This window comes from Diceros bicornis, chromosome 32 (genome assembly GCF_020826845.1).
Source record: "Diceros bicornis minor isolate mBicDic1 chromosome 32, mDicBic1.mat.cur, whole genome shotgun sequence".
NCBI classification, from domain to species: Eukaryota; Metazoa; Chordata; class Mammalia; order Perissodactyla; family Rhinocerotidae; genus Diceros; species Diceros bicornis.
This window is the reverse complement of record NC_080771.1, coordinates 1,776,099-1,793,985: the sequence shown is the minus strand read 5'-3', so window position 1 is coordinate 1,793,985 and position 17,887 is coordinate 1,776,099.

Below are 17,887 nucleotides of genomic sequence, written 5' to 3'. Positions count from 1 at the left end.
CAGAGTGGCTGGATGGATTAAAAAACAAGACCCAAAAATACACTGCCTCCAGGAAACACATCTCAGCTCTAAAGACATAGGCTCAGAGCAAAGGAATGGAAGATGATGCTCCAATCAAATGGCAACCAAAAGAAAGTGGGTGTAGGCATACTTCTATCAGACAAAACAGAATTTAAGGCAAAAAAGATAATAAGAGACAAATATGGACATTATAAAATGATAAGAGGGACATTCCACCAAGAAGACATAGCAACTATTAATATATATGCACCTAACATAGGCAAACCAAAGTAAATAAAGCAAGTATTAACAGACCTAAAGGGAGAAATTGACAGCAACACAATAATAGCAGGGGACTTTAACACCCACTTGCATCAATGGATACATCATCTGAACAGAAAGTCAACAAGGAAACAGTGGCCTTAAATAAAATACTAGACCAGACGGACTTAATAGATATATATAGACTATTCCATCCAAAAGCAGCAGAATACACATTCTTCTCAAATGCACGGGGAACATTCTCAAAGATAGACCAGATGTTGGGAAACAAAACAAGCCTTAATAAATTTAAGAAGACTGAAATCATATCAAGCCATCTTTTCCAACCACAAGGGTATGAAACTAGAAATCGATCACAAGGAAAAAACTGGAAAAGTCACAAATACATGGAGACTAAACAACATGCTACTGATCAACTAATGGATCAATTAAGAAATTAAAGGATAAATTAAAAAAAACTTGGAGACAAATGAAAGTGAAAACACAACATACCAAAACTTATGGGATGCAGCAAAAGGAGCACTGAGAGGGAAGTATATAGCAATACAGGCCTACCCCAAGAAACAAGAAAAATCTCCAAAAACAATCTAACACTACATCTAAAATAACTAGAAAAAGAAGAACAAATGAAGCCCAAAGTCAGTAGAAGGAAGGAAATCATAAAAATTAGAACAGAAATAAATGAAATAGAGACTAAAAAAAAAAATAGAAAAGATCAATGAAACTAAAAGCTTGTTCTTTGAAAAGATAATCAAAATTGACAAACCTCTAGCTAAACTCACTAAGAACAAAAGAGAGAAGGCTCAGATAAGTAAAATCAGAAATGACAGGAGAAATTACAATGGATACTCCAGAAATACAAAGGATTATAAGAGAATACTATGAAAAGCTATACATCAACAAATTGGATAACCTGGAAAAAATGGATAAATTCTTAGAATCGTACAATCTCCCAAAACTGAACCAAGAAGAAATAGAGAATTTGAGTAGATCAATCACAAGTAAAGAGATTGAAACAGTAATCAAAACCTCCCCAAAAACAAAAATCCAGGACCAGATGGGTTCTGTTGTGAATTCTACCATATATTCAAAGATTTTATAGCTATCCTTCTCAAACTCTTCCAAAAAAATCAGAGAGGAAGGGATGCTTCTTAACTCATTTTACAAGGCCAACATTACCCTGATACAAAAACCAGACAAGGATCACACAAAAAAGGAAAATTACAGGCCAATATCATTGATGAACATATATGAAAAAACCTTCAACAAAATATTAGCAAATCGAATACAATAATACATTAAAAGGATCATACATCACAATCAAGTAGGATTTATTCCAAGGATGCAGGGGTGGCTTAACATCCACAAATCAATCAATGTGATACAGCACATTAACAAAATGAAGAATAAAAATCACATGATCATCTCAAAAAGTACAGAGAAAGCATTTGACAAGATCCAACATCCATTTATGATAAAAACTCTCAATAAAATGGGTATAGAAGGAAAGTACCTCAACATAACAAAGGCCATATATGACACACCCACAGTCAACATCATACTCAACAGTGAAAAAACGAAAGCTATTCTCTAAGAACAGGAACACGACAAGGATGCCTACTCTCACCATTCTTATTCAACATAGCATTGGAAGTCCTAGCCAGAGAAATTGGGCAAGAAAAAGAAATAAAACTTATGCAAATTGGAAAGAAACAAGTAAAACTATCACTATTTGCAGATGATATAATTCTATATATAGAAAATGTTAAAGAATCCACCAAAAACCTGTTAGAAATAATTAACAAATACAGTAAAGTTGCAGGGTACAAAATCAATATACAAAAATCTGTCACATTTCTATACATTAACAACAAAGCAGCAGGAAAAAAATACAATACCATTTACAATTGAAACAAAAAGAACAAAATACCTAGGAATAAATTTAACCAACAAGGTGAAAGGCCTAAACACTGAAAACTATAAGACATTGTTGGAAGAAATTGAAAAAGACATAAAGAAATGGAAAGATATTCCATGCCCCTGGATTTGAAGAATAAACATATTTAAAATGTGCATGTTACGTAAAGCAATATACAGATTCAATGAAATCTCAACCAGAATCCCAACAACGTTTTTCACGGAAAAGGAACAAAGAATCCTAAAATGTATATGGAACAGCAAAAGACCCTGAATAGCCAAAGTTATCCTGAGAAAAAAGAACAGAGCTGGAGGTATCACATTCCCTTATTTCAAAATACACTACAAAGCTATAGTAATCAAAACAGCATGGTACTGGCAGGAAAACAGACACACAAAACAGTGGAACAGAATTGAAAGCCCAGAAATTAACCCACACATCTATGGACAGCTAATTTTCAGCAAAGGAGCCAAGAACATAAAATGGAGAAAGGAAAGTCTCTTCAATAAATAGTGTTGGGAAAACTGGACAGCCACATGCAAAAGAATAAAAGGAGACCATTATCTTACACCATACACAAAAATTAACTCAAAATGGATTAAAGACTTAAATGGAATACTACTCAGCCATAAAAAAGACTAAGCCATGCCATTTGCAACAACAAGGATGGACCTTGAGGGTATTATGCTAAGTGAAATAAATCAAAGACAAATACCATACGATTTCACTCATGTGTGGAAGATGAACAGACAGACATGCAGATATGGAGAACAATTTGGTGGTTACCAGAGGAGAACCAGGTGAGGGGAGGGTGAAAGGGGTAAAGGGGCACATAGGTGTGACGACAGATGGAAACCAGACCTTTGGTGGTGAGCACGAAGCCATCTATACAGAAGCCAAAATATAGTGATTTACACCTGAAATTTATATAATGTTATAAACCAATGTGACCTCAATAAAATATATTAAAAATAAAATAAAAAGAGATAAGACTCAAATAACTAAAATCGGAAATGAAAAATGGGACATTATAACCAATGCCACAGAAATAAAAAAATATTAAAAGAGACTACTACGAATAATTGTATGCCAGCAAGTTGGATAATCTCTAAGAAATGGATAAATTCCTAGAAACACACAACTTACCAAGACTGAATCATGAAATTTTATTTGATCACCTGCTGAAAGGTTCTTTAAGAAGGCAATATTTATGTAGAAATTGGATGAATGAAATGTGAATGAAAGGAAACAGCCTGGCAAAGGTTTAGAGCTGCACTGTCCAAAGTGTAGCGACTAGCTAACCAAATTTAATTAATTAAATTAAATTTTAATAAGTTAACATTATTAAATTAAATTTAAAATCCAGCTCTTCAGGTGCTCTGGTCACATTTCAAGTGCACAATAACCACATGTGGCCCGTGGCCACTATATTGGACAGCACAGATATAAAACATTTCCATCATCACAGAATGTTCTGTTGGATAGCACTGATCTGAAGAAGCAATTTTCAGACAGAAGAAAAAGTGAAAGCGAAAGCTAAGCTGAGAATTACCTTGGCACTCTGCTGGATAAAAAGAAAGGTAGTGTGTCTGAAGGGGGCTGACAGAAGGGAGAGAGGTAAGCGGTGAGGCTATAGAGTCAGGCAGAAACAAGTTATGGAAGCTCTTGAAGGCCATGGAGAGAAGTCTGGATTTTTATTCTAGTTGCCAAAGAAACCCACTGAGGTGTTTTTAGCAAAGGGGTGACATGTTCTGATTGTACCTTAGAAAGATCATTCTGAACGTCTTGAGACGTTAATTGAGGATAATTTAAGTATCCTTCATCCCAAATAAATTTTAATTTCAGTTGTGATTTTTTTCTTTGAAGAAAAATTATATTAAAGATAACTTTCTTTTTAAATTTCAAAGTGGGATTTTTTTGGGTAAGGAGATTGTCATTTTATTGATTTTTCTTTTTACTTTACTGTGGTCCAAAAATGTGGCCTAAAATGTTTATAGTTGGAGAATTTATTAAGGCTTTTGTTTATTTGTTTGTTTGTAACCAAGAAAAGGGCCAATTTTTATAAGTGATTTGTGGGAATAAGGCCAAAAAAAAAAAAGTAGGAATATATGTTCTCTATTTGTAGTATAGCCAACGTATTTCAAGTTTAATTGTGTTATTCATATCATTTATACCCTTCTTGTGTTTTGTTTAATTGATCTGTCAAATTCCAAAAGATCTGGACCAAAGTCTCCCAATACTAATACAGTTTTATCAAATTCTTCATACATTTCTATTATATATATTTCTTTGCTTGTTGTTTGTTGCATAAAGATTTATATCTATTATTTTCTTCTTTGTGTATTATAATTTTTGCTAACAAAAAATTCTTCTCTCCCTTTAATGCTTTTGACCCACTGCATTCTCTCTAATGACTGTATATTCATAGCATGGGCTACTATATTTATGTAACCAATTCTCTATAGATAGATATTTGAATTATTTCAAATATTTGCTATCTTCAACAATATTCTTTATCCTACACCTACTTAGGCATATTACTTTCAATTCTGTTCTGTTGATGGAGATGAAGAAAAAACATAAACCAATGTGTTTTAAGACATTATGAGATATTTTTATTAGTTAGTACCCTAGGGATATGTGTGATGATTTTTAAAATCGCTTCCTTCCCTGTTGAACTGCCTGTATAGTTCTTGACACTTGGGAATCAATTTTACTACCATATTATTAAAAGTAGAGGCAACAAAATAAATTATGTTGAACAGCTTCCTTTAAGTTAGAAATTTAATACTAGTGAAAAATGTACGGAATGATTCACCAGATGAGTGAGAGCAAACTAAGAGTATTCAGAACAGAAGAAATCTTGCAGATGGTACAAAGACAACTTTGACATTTAATCCAACAGCATAAAACTGAATGAGATCAGAGGGACTTTGAAATTATAGTTCCATATGGCTGCTGTTATAGAAACTCACCAGGGACTGTTATTGAGTTTGTTGAACACCACTTATAATAAAAAATTATCATCATCCAAAGAAGGAAGAAAAAATCATTGATTGCAAAGGTAGATACTCCATTGCTGTAATTCAAATGAAATCACCGGCATATTTGTCACACTGTGGGGAACACCATCTCCAGGCTTTCCCCACTGAATTACTAATGGGGTATTGGAGATTATTTCATAAAAGGCCAAAATGGAGTTACTTTAAGAAAAAACAAGTGTCAGTGACACTCAGAAGCAGGTGCTGATGAATAAAATGTGGAGGCAGTGGAGTACAATGAGGTGTGCCAATGACCTGGACATGCAGCGAGAGTGCACTGGTTTGCGTGACACAGCCCATTCTGGGTGAAGAAAATAAAACAATCACAGCCTTCAAAAGGAGATTTCCTACCAAGGAATCTATAAATGAGGTTTTTTTAAAGTATGACATTTCTTTTATAGTGATTCCTGCCTTTGAGATGCAACTCAAGTCAACAAAGGATTTAAGATGAGAATAGAAGTGGTCCTGGAGAAAGTATCTTCCATCCTTGTATTCTGGGATAAAATTCGATTAAACTCTCCCCTTGGATCTGAAATCTCCATGGGTCTCCACACTGAAAGCCTACCATGCCTGTAGCACATCTGTCAGGTGGGAGGAACAGTCTCAAAGAACTATTATAAAAACACACTAAAACTCACCTGCCCACCAAATTGTTCAATGTCCAGTGCCTTTGGTGGGGAGATTTCTCCGAGTTAGTGAAATCCATGTCATTTTCTCCTTAATGGATGTAAGTTGGCTCTTTTTCTTACATAGTTGAGTTAGGAGCAATTTATTTGCAAAGCTTATGTGGCGGTGATACACACTTAAACGGTGGACTATCACAGTGCAGGTACCACCCCAATGCTAAGGCAGTCCCACTGTGCTCCGAAGCCAAAGCTCCCCACATAAGAAGGATGGGTGAGCTGGGTGGACTCTTAAGGGCTCTTGTGCCTTTTACAGTCAACAAAAACAAGAGGCTCCACACTGCATAAACATCTATTTTCTCTTAAACTCTGAAATGTGGGTAACAAGCTCTTTTTTCTCTGTCCACTTTCAATGTTGAAAAATCTTGAGATACTTTGGTCAAAACACCTGAACTTAGATTTAGTACCAAATGTCCAGTTAACTAGTTCTTTTCAGCAATGTTAACATTGTTATATTTCCTAACAGAAATAATAAAAAGAGTGTGAACAGTAGCTGACCACTCACTTTCCTGTATACATTATCTCACTTGAGCCTTAGAAAACTCCTATGACCCCCATTTTTTTGCACTGACAACTTAGAACTTTTATTAATTTATTTAGTGTGGTAATTTAACATTTAACAATTTAACATCTCATTTAACATGAGATCTACCCTCTTAGCAGATTTTTAGGTGTACAGTACAGTATTGTTATCTATAGGCACAGTGTTGTACAGCAGATCTCTAAAACGTATACATCTTACATAACTGAAATTTTATACCTGTTGATTTGCAAGTCTCCATTTCCCCCTCCCCTCAGCCCCTAGCAACCACCATTCTATTCTTTGCTTCTATGAGTTTACCCCATTTTACATATGAAGAAACTAAGGCTCTAAGATGTAACTAATTTGTCCAGACCATACAACCAACAAGTGGAGAAGCTGGAGTTTGAACCCATATTGACTCCAAAGGCCAGTATTTCCATGACACCTCACTGCTTACTAAGGGAGGGGGGCTGTTGTAAAAATACTAATGGCTAACTTTTAGTGAGCAGTTTCTATGTGCCAGAAACTATGCTAACAGCCATAACATGTCAATTCCTTACCAAAAACTTGTTAAGAAAGTAGTATAATTGGCTCCATTTTACAGAAGAGGAAGCACACTTGGAGAGGTAGAACTTCAGAGCTGGGGATCAAATCCGGCAAGTTGGCTCCTAAAGTACAGTCACAAAACCACTGAGCACGCTGCCTCCTTCCCCAGGTGAGGAGAAAGCAGGGAGCTTTACTTGCTCCCACAGCACCCGAAGGCATAGTGTTTTCCTTAAACTATCCCCAAAAGAAAACTGGTCTTCTCCCCTCTGACAGTGTCCTAAAGCGACGCTACTTTGGTACTGACCCTGAGGACACAAGGCTCCATCGAGGCTGCAGTGCCCATCTTGGACCACTTGGAGCCACGGCTCTCCCTTCTGAATACAATGCACAGCTGAGTTCACCTCAAGGGAAAAAAACATGGTGGAGTTTGCGAAGTTCTAGGGAACAGCAGAAACGGAAATTCAGATATCACGGCTCATGGAAGGAGCCTGGTGTGGAATGGCCTGTTCAGTCAGGAACAGTGACGACTGAGCTGGGTAGTGGAGGTGGTCCTGGTCACCAAATCCTGCTACAAGATTTAGGGGATCTCCAAGGCCTTGAAAGGTGTCTTATTGTACAATCTCTCCACTTTGGAGGTATGTGCCTTCTAGCTGCAACACTCTCCGTACCATTTACCACTCCATTTCTCAGTCACTTCCAGCCTTATTCACTGATGACTATGGTATTTGGCTCAAGTGAGCCATCCTTTCCCACAGTCCATTCTATCGGATCAAAGGTTCAAAGAGCTCTCTATACTCCCATGAAATTCTATCATCTGAGCCAGTTCACTCAACAACACCCTAAACCCCCACCAGACCTAAATCTTCAACCTCATGGAAACCTTCAGCCATTGACTCATCTTTTTTCTCCCTCTCCACCAGTCTCTTCCTCTTCTCCCTATGCCAGCTAGACCCTAAGGAACATAAATAACACCTAAACTTCCCTTCTTGTCCGTCTTTTCAAAGCACCTGCTGTGACTCCAGCCCCAGCTGAATCTAACTGCTTTCTCCATGGCTGCATCCGGACTGCTGGGCACCGCTGGAGAAAATTACACAAGTCGGCTCATTGGTACCACTGGAAACTCATGGTCACTGACCCCAACTTTGCAGGCGCCCTACTATGTTTTCCTGGTCAGTTCATACTCCTATTATTTTCAATATTTTCTCATCTTAAATCTCAGATCCCCTTGCCTCCTCACTTACTGTTTATCCTTGAAACAAAATATGCAAATATTCCTGCACTAGCACTATAGCTCTGTTATTGGGGCTCCTCCCAGGTCTCCTTTACAGGTGGGTGCACCCGTTCCTCAGCTGCTATGGAAGTTGGCTGCTAATGGCTCACACCTGCACCCTTCTGCGGACGATTGCCCTTGGATTATGGAAGCTGCTTCACTCAAAGATGCCTGGGAAGTTATGCATCCCATTCCACTTCCAAGAGGGCAGCCGATGGCTAAGGACTGATGCAGGGATATAGAAGTTCAGCCCCCTTGCCTCAAAGACAGACAAACTCAGTGGGAGCAGTTCACATGCCGGAGCTCCCTGAGGGATCAGGCTAAGGCTGGATTTCTGAAACCACACCTTGCCTAGCCTTTGCCCTCCAACATTCTGCTTCCCACACTCCCTTACACTTTCTTCTTGAGAACACTCCCTCAATAAATCACTTGTACAAAAATCTCCACATCAGGCTCTGCCTCTACGGAACTTGACTTGATACCCATCAACTTTTTTTTCTCCTTTCCTCCTATTGGAACTGAGTGATCCCTGCTCCTATTCCAGGCCAGTACCTCCTCCTGTGTTCTAGACCCTGTGCTGTTCTGTCTTCCCCAGAACCTTGCATGATCAATAACCCTTTTGCTTTTTCTTGGCTCCTTCCCATCAGGACAGACACAAGCTCAGGCCTTTCTCATCTTAAAAAGTAAAACTCCCCTCAACACCACCCCTTTTTCAGCTACTGCCCCCTCTCTCTTCTCTTTCATAGCCAAACTTCAGCATTAAGTGGTTGGAGTTTTTAAAGAATTTTCTTCATGGTAACATTTCTCCCTCATAGGTAGAATATAAAGGGTCCACATTATGGAAAGATTAGAGATTTTGGAGGACTCAAGATATTGACAGAGGGGAACCCTTTAAGCATGTGCCTATTACCCTTATTGTTATTTTGAGCTTTTCTGGAATATGAGCTGGTGAATGCTGCCCCATGGTGCTGTTTACATGTATCTCCTCCATTCCCTCACTTCCTACTCTTTTTTCAACCCACTCCAATCTGCTTTCTTCCCCTGCCACTTTACCTCTGACCTCCATGTTGCTAAATCTAACGGACACCTTTCAGTTCCCGTGCTACTTGACTGCTCTCCCTCATTTTTTGGTGCATTCTCTTTTCTTGGCTTCTCTCTCTTTGTATTCCCCCTGCCTGTCCAGATGCTCCTTTTTGGCTCCTTCTTCAGTTCCTCTTCCTTTCAACACCCATTAAATGATGGTGTCTCTCAGAGATCTGCCTGGAACCTAATTTGTTTTCACTCTGCATGTGCCCTAAGCAACTATATGCATTGCTAAAGCTTTAATCAGCATCTCTATACAATAGATTCCCAAATATCCAGCCCAGGCCTTTCCTCTGAGCGCCGCACTCGTATATTCTATAGCCTTTGCCACATCTCCCTGAGGATACTTTAAATATGCCTTAAACAGAATATGTCCAGAATTAAATGCATAATTTTTCCACCCAAACTGCTCCAACTCCAATCTTGATAGCCTTAAGAAATAGCACCACCACCCACATAATTTCTCAAGTCAATAATTCATGAGTCAGTTGTTATTCCTCCCTAACTTCGTAGTCAATCACTGAGTCCTATTAATTCAATCTCTTAAATATCTCTCAAATATATCCCCTTCTGCACATTCCCCCATGACAGTATGCTAGTTTAGCCGTCGTTTCTCGTCTGAAGTATTGCAATAATCTGTCTATCTATTATCTCCATACCAAGTGGGGGTTGGTTGCAGGAAGTAGAAATAGCTTTAGCTCTTAAGTATAAAGGGATTTAATATAGGAAACAAGGAGCTTGCACAATCCTGGAAGGACTGGAAGGCTTTGGGCCAGGCTTCCAGAAACAACATCCAGAACAATGTGACAGAATGAGCCTGGCAGAGGAACTGCTCTCCTACCACAGTCAGGAAGGTGGAGAATCAGCGAGCCATCACTAGAACTATTGGCTTTAAGAACATCACCTTAGATGAAATCCAGGGATCACAAAGCAACTGATGCTGTCTCTTGTCACCATTTTGCTGGTGACTGACACTGGACTGCTGCTTCAGAAAAACCCAATGGCCATGACCAATCTTGCCAGTTGAGACCATCTTCTGAATCTCCAAGATTCCTGTAATTCGTGGAATCTTATCTGCTCCAGAAACTGAGCTCTAACCTGATCTTGTGCAGCCTCTGCAGTACAAGAGGGCATGTTCCCGGGAGAAAGAATTAGACACTGAACAAGCCAACCTCCCATATCTGCCACAATCTTCCCACTGGCCCCTCAGATCTCCTCTTCTCCTCTAGCCCCTTTTCATCTCAGCTGCCAAAACAACACTTTTAAAAGCCCAAGACAGACCATAGAATCCTTCTTAAAATTCACTGCTGGTTTCCCATTGCCTTGAAAATATAACCCAAATTCCTCATTGTGGCCTACAAGGCAGTGCATAGTGTTTATTTGTGCTTGTTATGTGCCAGGCACTGTGCTAAGTGATTTTTGTGGATTATGTCATTTAATTCTCAAAATAAGGCCATGAGTCAGGTACTTTGTCCTGGTTTTACAGATGAGCCAACCTTAGAGAGGCTAACTTCTCAAGGTCACCCATTCGGGAGGCGGGCACTCAGACTTTCTGACTCCATCCTATGCACTTAGCTCTGTGCTGTACTGTCTTCAAGACAGGCCCTGGCAGTATCTCCAGCCTCATTTCTTACCACTGCCTCCCTCACTCCCTATGCTCTGCCCATGCTGGCCACCCGCAGTCCTAGAAGATGTTGTGCTCTCTCTTGCCTCCAAACTTTTGAACTTATTGGTCCCTTTTCTGAAATGTTCTTCCTCCTCTTTTTCCCTAGCTCACATCTGCTCATCCTTCAGAACAACTCAGGCAAACACCCCTTCCTCTGAGAAGCCTCTCCTGACCCCTTGGAGGATGCTAAGTCTCCTGATTACTCCTGTCTAGGGTGCCCCCCACATCTCCTCTCCTGCAGCACTTCACACATATGGAATTATCCACTAAATTGTCTAATAATTCTCTATTTAATGTTTGTCTTCCTCACAAAACTACACGGTGACAGCCACCATGCCAGTCATGTTCGTTGCCCTCTCCTAGGCTACATGCTACAAAATGGGCACTCAGTAAATATTATAAACTGGCTGATTGGTAAAGGGAAAGAACTTTTTCAGATTCATTATCTGAAATAAGGGTGACAAAAATAAAAACAGCTCAGGAAACAGTAAGGACAGATTCCCCCTGAAAAAAGAAAGAGGATTGAGTAAGGGAAGCAGGAATGTTTGCAGACCGCATCAATCTCCTGAGTTATTTAGGTGCAGAACGCAGGGGCGGGGGAAATGGGACTGCAATGTAAATGGATCCCTAGGCGCAGCCCCGGTTCTCACCCCATGCCCACCTTGAAGCAGAGCTCAGCAGTCCAGAATTAGACCCAAATCCACAATGCTGTACCATTGGATCCAAATCCACAATGTTATAGTTCCAGGAGGTGGAGGGGGCAGTTTATGTTTCACACCACGGAGTCACACATCATAAATACTCCCTTTAAACATCTCTGCTCTGCCCTCTGAGTCCTCTCCTGATGCCAGCCAATTGATCTCCCCTTTCTCCTCCAGATTAACCCTTCCCACGGCCTTGCAACCATGCCAGACCTGGCCTCCTTCCCACCAGAGGCTACTCATATTCTGTGTGTCCCTGTCTTCCTTTCCTTGGGAAGGGCAGTGAGATTCACACTCTCAGCTTCCCCAGGGAGCATCCTTACACTCAGCCCCTGTTCAATAACAAAGCTTCCTCCTTGGGATTCACTTCCCCTTGGAGGTAGGGTGGATTGTAAATAAAGTGAGGATGTCCCTATGGGGAGTCATGGGCGCCCACACCAAGAACCACATTCAACATGCTCAGATCACAGAATTTCTTCCATGATGTAGCAAGGATGTTTCCCCTTCTGTTATTAAGTCTGAGCCATGAGACTCAGCGCCTGGGAAATAGGAAAAGGGCCTTTCAAAGAGAAACCGTGAGATGAAACACTGCTTCCACATAGTGAAGTGTGGGAAGAAGAGTCAAGATATCAAACATGTGTCCCCACTATCTTCCTCATCACGTGGAAGCTTTGCTGGGGTTGATAGAAATACCTTGATAGGCAAGGAGGAGCCAAGATCATCATGGGGCTGGAGGTTGGAAGGTAGCATACTTTAGTGGGCATTGCCTGGGGAAAATTTACCCAATGTGGCACAGGTGGGATGCAGTATCTCAGAGTGAGGGGTCAGACAGGACACCCTGCGGTAGCATTCCTGGCTCTTTCAGGCCTGAGCATGGGCTGCAGGGAACCCAGAAGTTTCTACATATTCCTTGAAGGAGACAAAAGTACAGAGAGGACTGTTGGTGTAGCAGAGACCTGGGTCAGGAAAAGGAGGCCATCAAGGGTGGGACCTCAATGACCAGAGGCAATGACATTGGTACCTTAGTAAACACCTGTTTAGCCATCAGACCAGCTCAGCCACCCAACAGCAAAGATCAGAGAAGGTGGACAGCATGTGGGCCCAGTGTCATGACCTCCATTCCAGGAGGGCTCAAAGCTTTCTCTATACCCAGAAGTAAGGCAGCAGGAGGAAGAAAGAGGAAATGGCCTTGAACTGACCAAATATTTACCCAATAGAGACTGTTGCAAACTAAAGAGATTCTTTAAATGACTTGAGTTGGAGAAACCATTATTTGGCAAGTTTAAAGTTTGTTACCTGCCTTTTACTCTCTCCCCACTATCTAGCCCATTCTCAGCAGAGAGGGCTGGAGAGCTGTGGGGTACTTAGAGAGACCTCATACTTCAGGCCTGAGCCATAAGCCATTGGGATAAATCCCAGCACCCACACGGTCTCAACAGGGATTCTGAAGGAAGCTGTGATGGAACACACCTCCTGACTTGACCTGAACGATCTGGTTGTGAATGAAACAGCGTGCCCTCAGATCTCTCAGTGTAGTGGCTGCCTGTAGCTGGGAGGCTGTAAAAAAGAAGCCCAATTACATCTTGAAACCCATATAATTGTTTTTAGTAGCGAGCCCTCCATCCCAGGAAATGATGAGGGATGCAGCCAGCTGCTATTTCCATGGAGGACACAGCCACCCAAAGACACCCAGCACAATGGGACAAGCATTTTGGAAGGCCATGAGGCGGGATCCCATCTGCACACCATCCAGTGAAGACAGTAAGGCAAAAGTGAGGAAGCCAGGTATGGGCTTAGTTTTAATGCAATTGCCGTGGTCTCTTGTTGTGGTCTTTAATAAAAGGTAGGTGATGGCGGGGAGGGAGAGGGTACAGGTAGGAAGGGCTGAGCTGTTGGGAGGACAAAACTGCCAGGAACAGCAGCTTTGGAAAAAACCGCTTCAGCCATTTACATGCTATGGTTGGTTGTACAGAATGATTGTTATCTCGAGGCCTAAATTCTGCTGATTCAATTGCTCTTATTTGGACCTTCGAATTATTCCTGATGAGATAATAAGTCTTTTTCAAAACATTAAATCAGATAAATCTCCCGGCTGGAGGTCTCCAGTTCAATTTAATTTTCTGCAGATATTCTAAGGATCTAATGAGAAATCAAAATGAAAGGGCTTAATTGGAATTCTTCTAATTCCCCAACATGAGGTCCCGTGTTAAAGAACTTGGAAGCGGCCGTGCAGCAAGACCTTTCCTTTCTCTCTCTCTGGGTTTAGCCGGGTGAACCCCACTCCTGACCTTTAAACCATCTTGTTAAACCTCACCGTCTACAGAAGGCTGAGTATTAATTACAGAGCTTGATTTTTTGCTTGTTTTTGTGGCTAATTCTAATATACTCCCCAATTTTCTCTAGATCTATTTAAGGCTGCATGTTATGTCTTCAGCTGAGCCACATGGACATAGCATATAGGATGTGAATTTCCAGAGCTGCTATTCTGCAGAACTTGGAGGGCTGAGAACTAAGCTTGTAAAGTCCCCTGGAAAGTAGTTTCCCAAAATTCATTTCCTTGATTCTCAGGATCTTCCTGGAGAAGTGCCTGTGGGTGATGTTACCATCCATGCTAGGTAATAACCACTGCCCTTTATCAAGCACTTTCTTTGGGCCAGGAACTTTGCTAAGCTTTGTGCATGCGTGTTTCATTCCATCCATCTCCACACAACATCCCAATGAGGTGGATGCTATGATTATTCACAGGTGAGGAAGAAGCTCAGAGAGGAGAAGTCATTTATCTGAGGCCACACGCTTGGTAAACAGTATGTGTACTGGGGGATGGGTGGAGGGCACAGATTTGAGTCTAGATCTGTCTGCCTCCCAGACTCACACTCTCCTTACCCCAAGAATAGACCATCTAAGTCGCATAAAAATCGCTTTTAATGAGGTTCCAGGAGAGCAAGATATGCCTTTAGATAACAGGGCACAATCCTTGTCATACGTCCATCAACACATCCATCTGTGAGACTAACTCTTCAATTGCTTTTAGGACTTTTACAGAGATGGACGCTGAGGCAGGTGGAGGGAGAGGAGTGATGTTCTTTCCTGGAGAATGGGGTACAACTTCCTCACTGAAGAAGCTGCTGTCACTCTGATTGGGAGAGAGACTAAGGTGACAGTAACTACCTTCATGTTCACAGCATTATGAGAGAAGACAGAGAAGACACGTTAGGTGTTCTTGGCAAAGCTCCCACCTCATTAAAGATGCCTTTGGCCACTTTAATGGTCCTGGGACAAACATGGAGAGAGCATCTCACTAGACAACCAAGTCAACAGACAAAAGAACACCTACCCACAGGCTTTATTTTCTCCCCTGCTTGCTAGCTTGGCTGACAACTCCACCTCCGCAGATGACAGATGCTCCTGTAGCCTGATATTAATGACCATCCCAGATTAATGGAACCAGGAGGGTAAAGACCCGCCAGCAATCGCTTTGAATGGTAATTTTCAGTGTGGAGTTTGCACTTGCCCTATCACTTCTCAACTTTTATCACCAGCCATGATGATACTGCAAAAAAGGATGCTCTGGCCAGGATGCTCTAGCCAGGACACTCTTTTCAGACTGGCCTTGCTCACAAAACTTCACTATAAATATAAAATGGCCTGTGCCCCTTGCTTTTAAATCCACAGCGAAGGTGTGCAGTGATAAAAAGTGGAAGGAGCTTACTTTGGCTTAATCAACACAAAAACTTTCAAAAAGAGGAAAGTTGTAAGGGACTTCAACGTGGGGGACAGTGGCTTCCTCATAAAGTGGCGCCTGAGACCTGGAGGACCTGGCATCAGTACTAGAGCTGCAACGGCAGCACTCTCCCTGGTACCTCCCATCCATCTACAGCTCCTTCCCTCTCTGCCCTCTGCCCTGTGCCCCTGATTTTCACCCTCCACTGGCTACTAAGGCATTTGAGATGCATGTAAGGTTAAGGGAAATCCCCTTTGAAAAGTTTGACCTCAGGGCCTAGAATGTAAGCTCTTCGGTGGAGACAACAGTTTCTCCTAGTTTTGTTTACCTATCCAAGGAGCAATCAGACAATGAATAATTCAAACAGTAACCTCACAGCTAGCAAGGAGTTCTGAGGGAAGGCACTGTCACTTACTAGGTGCTATGATGCTGTGCGTTGGGGCTTGATATTGTTGGCATTCAGGCGGTGCTGGGTCAAACTCCTTATGAACCATTTATTATTTATACCCCTGACTACTTTCCAAAAGACATGAGATAGCTTACACCAAAAAGACACATCCATTAAGCCTGTAAAACCAAGACTCAAGGATAAGAAACAGACATTGAAAGAGACAAAACAGAAAATATTATTGTAGAAGCCTAGACTACAATAAGTATAAATTGTTACTTTGAGCTTCCTGACATCCAAGGTGAAAAAAGAACCATGTGAAGTTGCGTACTTTGCAACATCTGATTTTGAAAGCACACCGCATCAGGGTATAAAGACTACTTAGTTTTACTCTGTTCCACAGCTGCCCGCCATACCTCAAGCAAAGGCCAAACAAAACGAGACCTGGCAGATGGGTTAGGCAAACCCTCTGCCTTAAACAAAACAACATGGCCACAACAATATCCTTTCTCAAACTGTGACGTTCTCTAGTCATTTCTCTTATTTCTGGGGAAGAAAGAGTATTCGTTCATTTCTTGATAAACCCTCAGTAGGATTCTGGATCAGAATTAATTTCATTAAAATACCCCATGCAGGAGTGGATAAACAGTTGTCTGGTAGCAATAGCTGAAGTTCATTTCTTCTGAGCCTTGTGAGAAGGAGTAAGAAGAGGTTAGTTACTATTGCCAAAGATCTGGTTACAATAGGGCTTGACGCTCTTCCAGAGAACATTGACATGGGAGTCAGAACCCCTGTGTTCTCGTCCCAACTGGACAACTAACGTAACTGTATGACACTGGGTAAGCTCTTTCTCCTCTCTGAGCTGCACGTGCCCCATCTGTACCAGGAGAGACTTGACATAGTTCAGAGGTTCTCAACTCTGCTGCACATAGAATCACCTGGGGGAGTTTTAAAACATGCACATGCACGGCCCCCTCCACAGATAAACTAATAATCTCTAATTTCCTAGGGTAGAGCCCAGGCATCGGTGTTGTTAAAAACACCTCAGGAGATTCCCATGTGTAGCCAGGACTGTGGACACTGGATGGGATCTCTAACAGACCTCTCCAGGTCCATGCTTCCATGGAGACAGGCCTATTTTGAGGAATATCTCAATTAATGATTCCCCTGGGCATGGAGCTCTTTCTCACAGAGTCAGCTAGGCTAAAAGAACAAACAGAAAGGTCCTTACAAATCATGCAAAATCAGCTGCCTGCTTATTATGCAGCTGCACGACAAAAATACCTCCGTGCACAACGTCTATTTCTCCCTTCTTGTTGATGATAAACGGCAGCCCTCTAACGAAGAGCACAAGTCCCATCATCTATGACCTCAGTCTACCTTTCTGGCTTCCTCGTCTCCCCACGTGGGCCCTCTCACCCCACTTCACACTCCAGGTCCTTCCTCCAGCATATACTGAGAAGGATCTGATAGCAGGCACTAACCCTCAAGGATCTGCTGATTAACGTGGATAAAACACTCAATTGTTACTTCAACTTGCATTTTGAGCAAACGTTAACTCAGCACCTGTGGCCAAGGCTGGGTTAGGCAAGTTCACTGCCTCATTTTAAATATTTTATTGGCATTTGTAGACAAGAGGGGATATCCCCCTCCCCTCTGACCATCACCATTAAAAGAATAGGAAGCATCAGGCAAGCAATAAGCTTAGGAGTGGATTAGATAAGGACACACAGGGGGGCCACTCAGCTGACCTCGAAGAATAGCCTCTTCCAAGGGACTTGGTGAAGTAGGTTGAGGATGGAGTATACCAGATGGTCCCCTCCGGGGAATGTGGCAGCCAATGGCTTCTCCCAGGACCTGGAGCCCAACTTGCCATAGCTGTGGTTGACCAGTAGGCCTGTGCTCCTGCCCTTCACCTGCGTTCCTCAAACAATTTGGTCAGATTACATCCTAACCTCCCATGCATTGGTTTAAGACTTTGTGTTAATATTTTGCATCCCCTGGACCACTTTAAAAGAATGTAATTAGTATCTATATCCTGACACTCCCATCTACTATCTCTTCC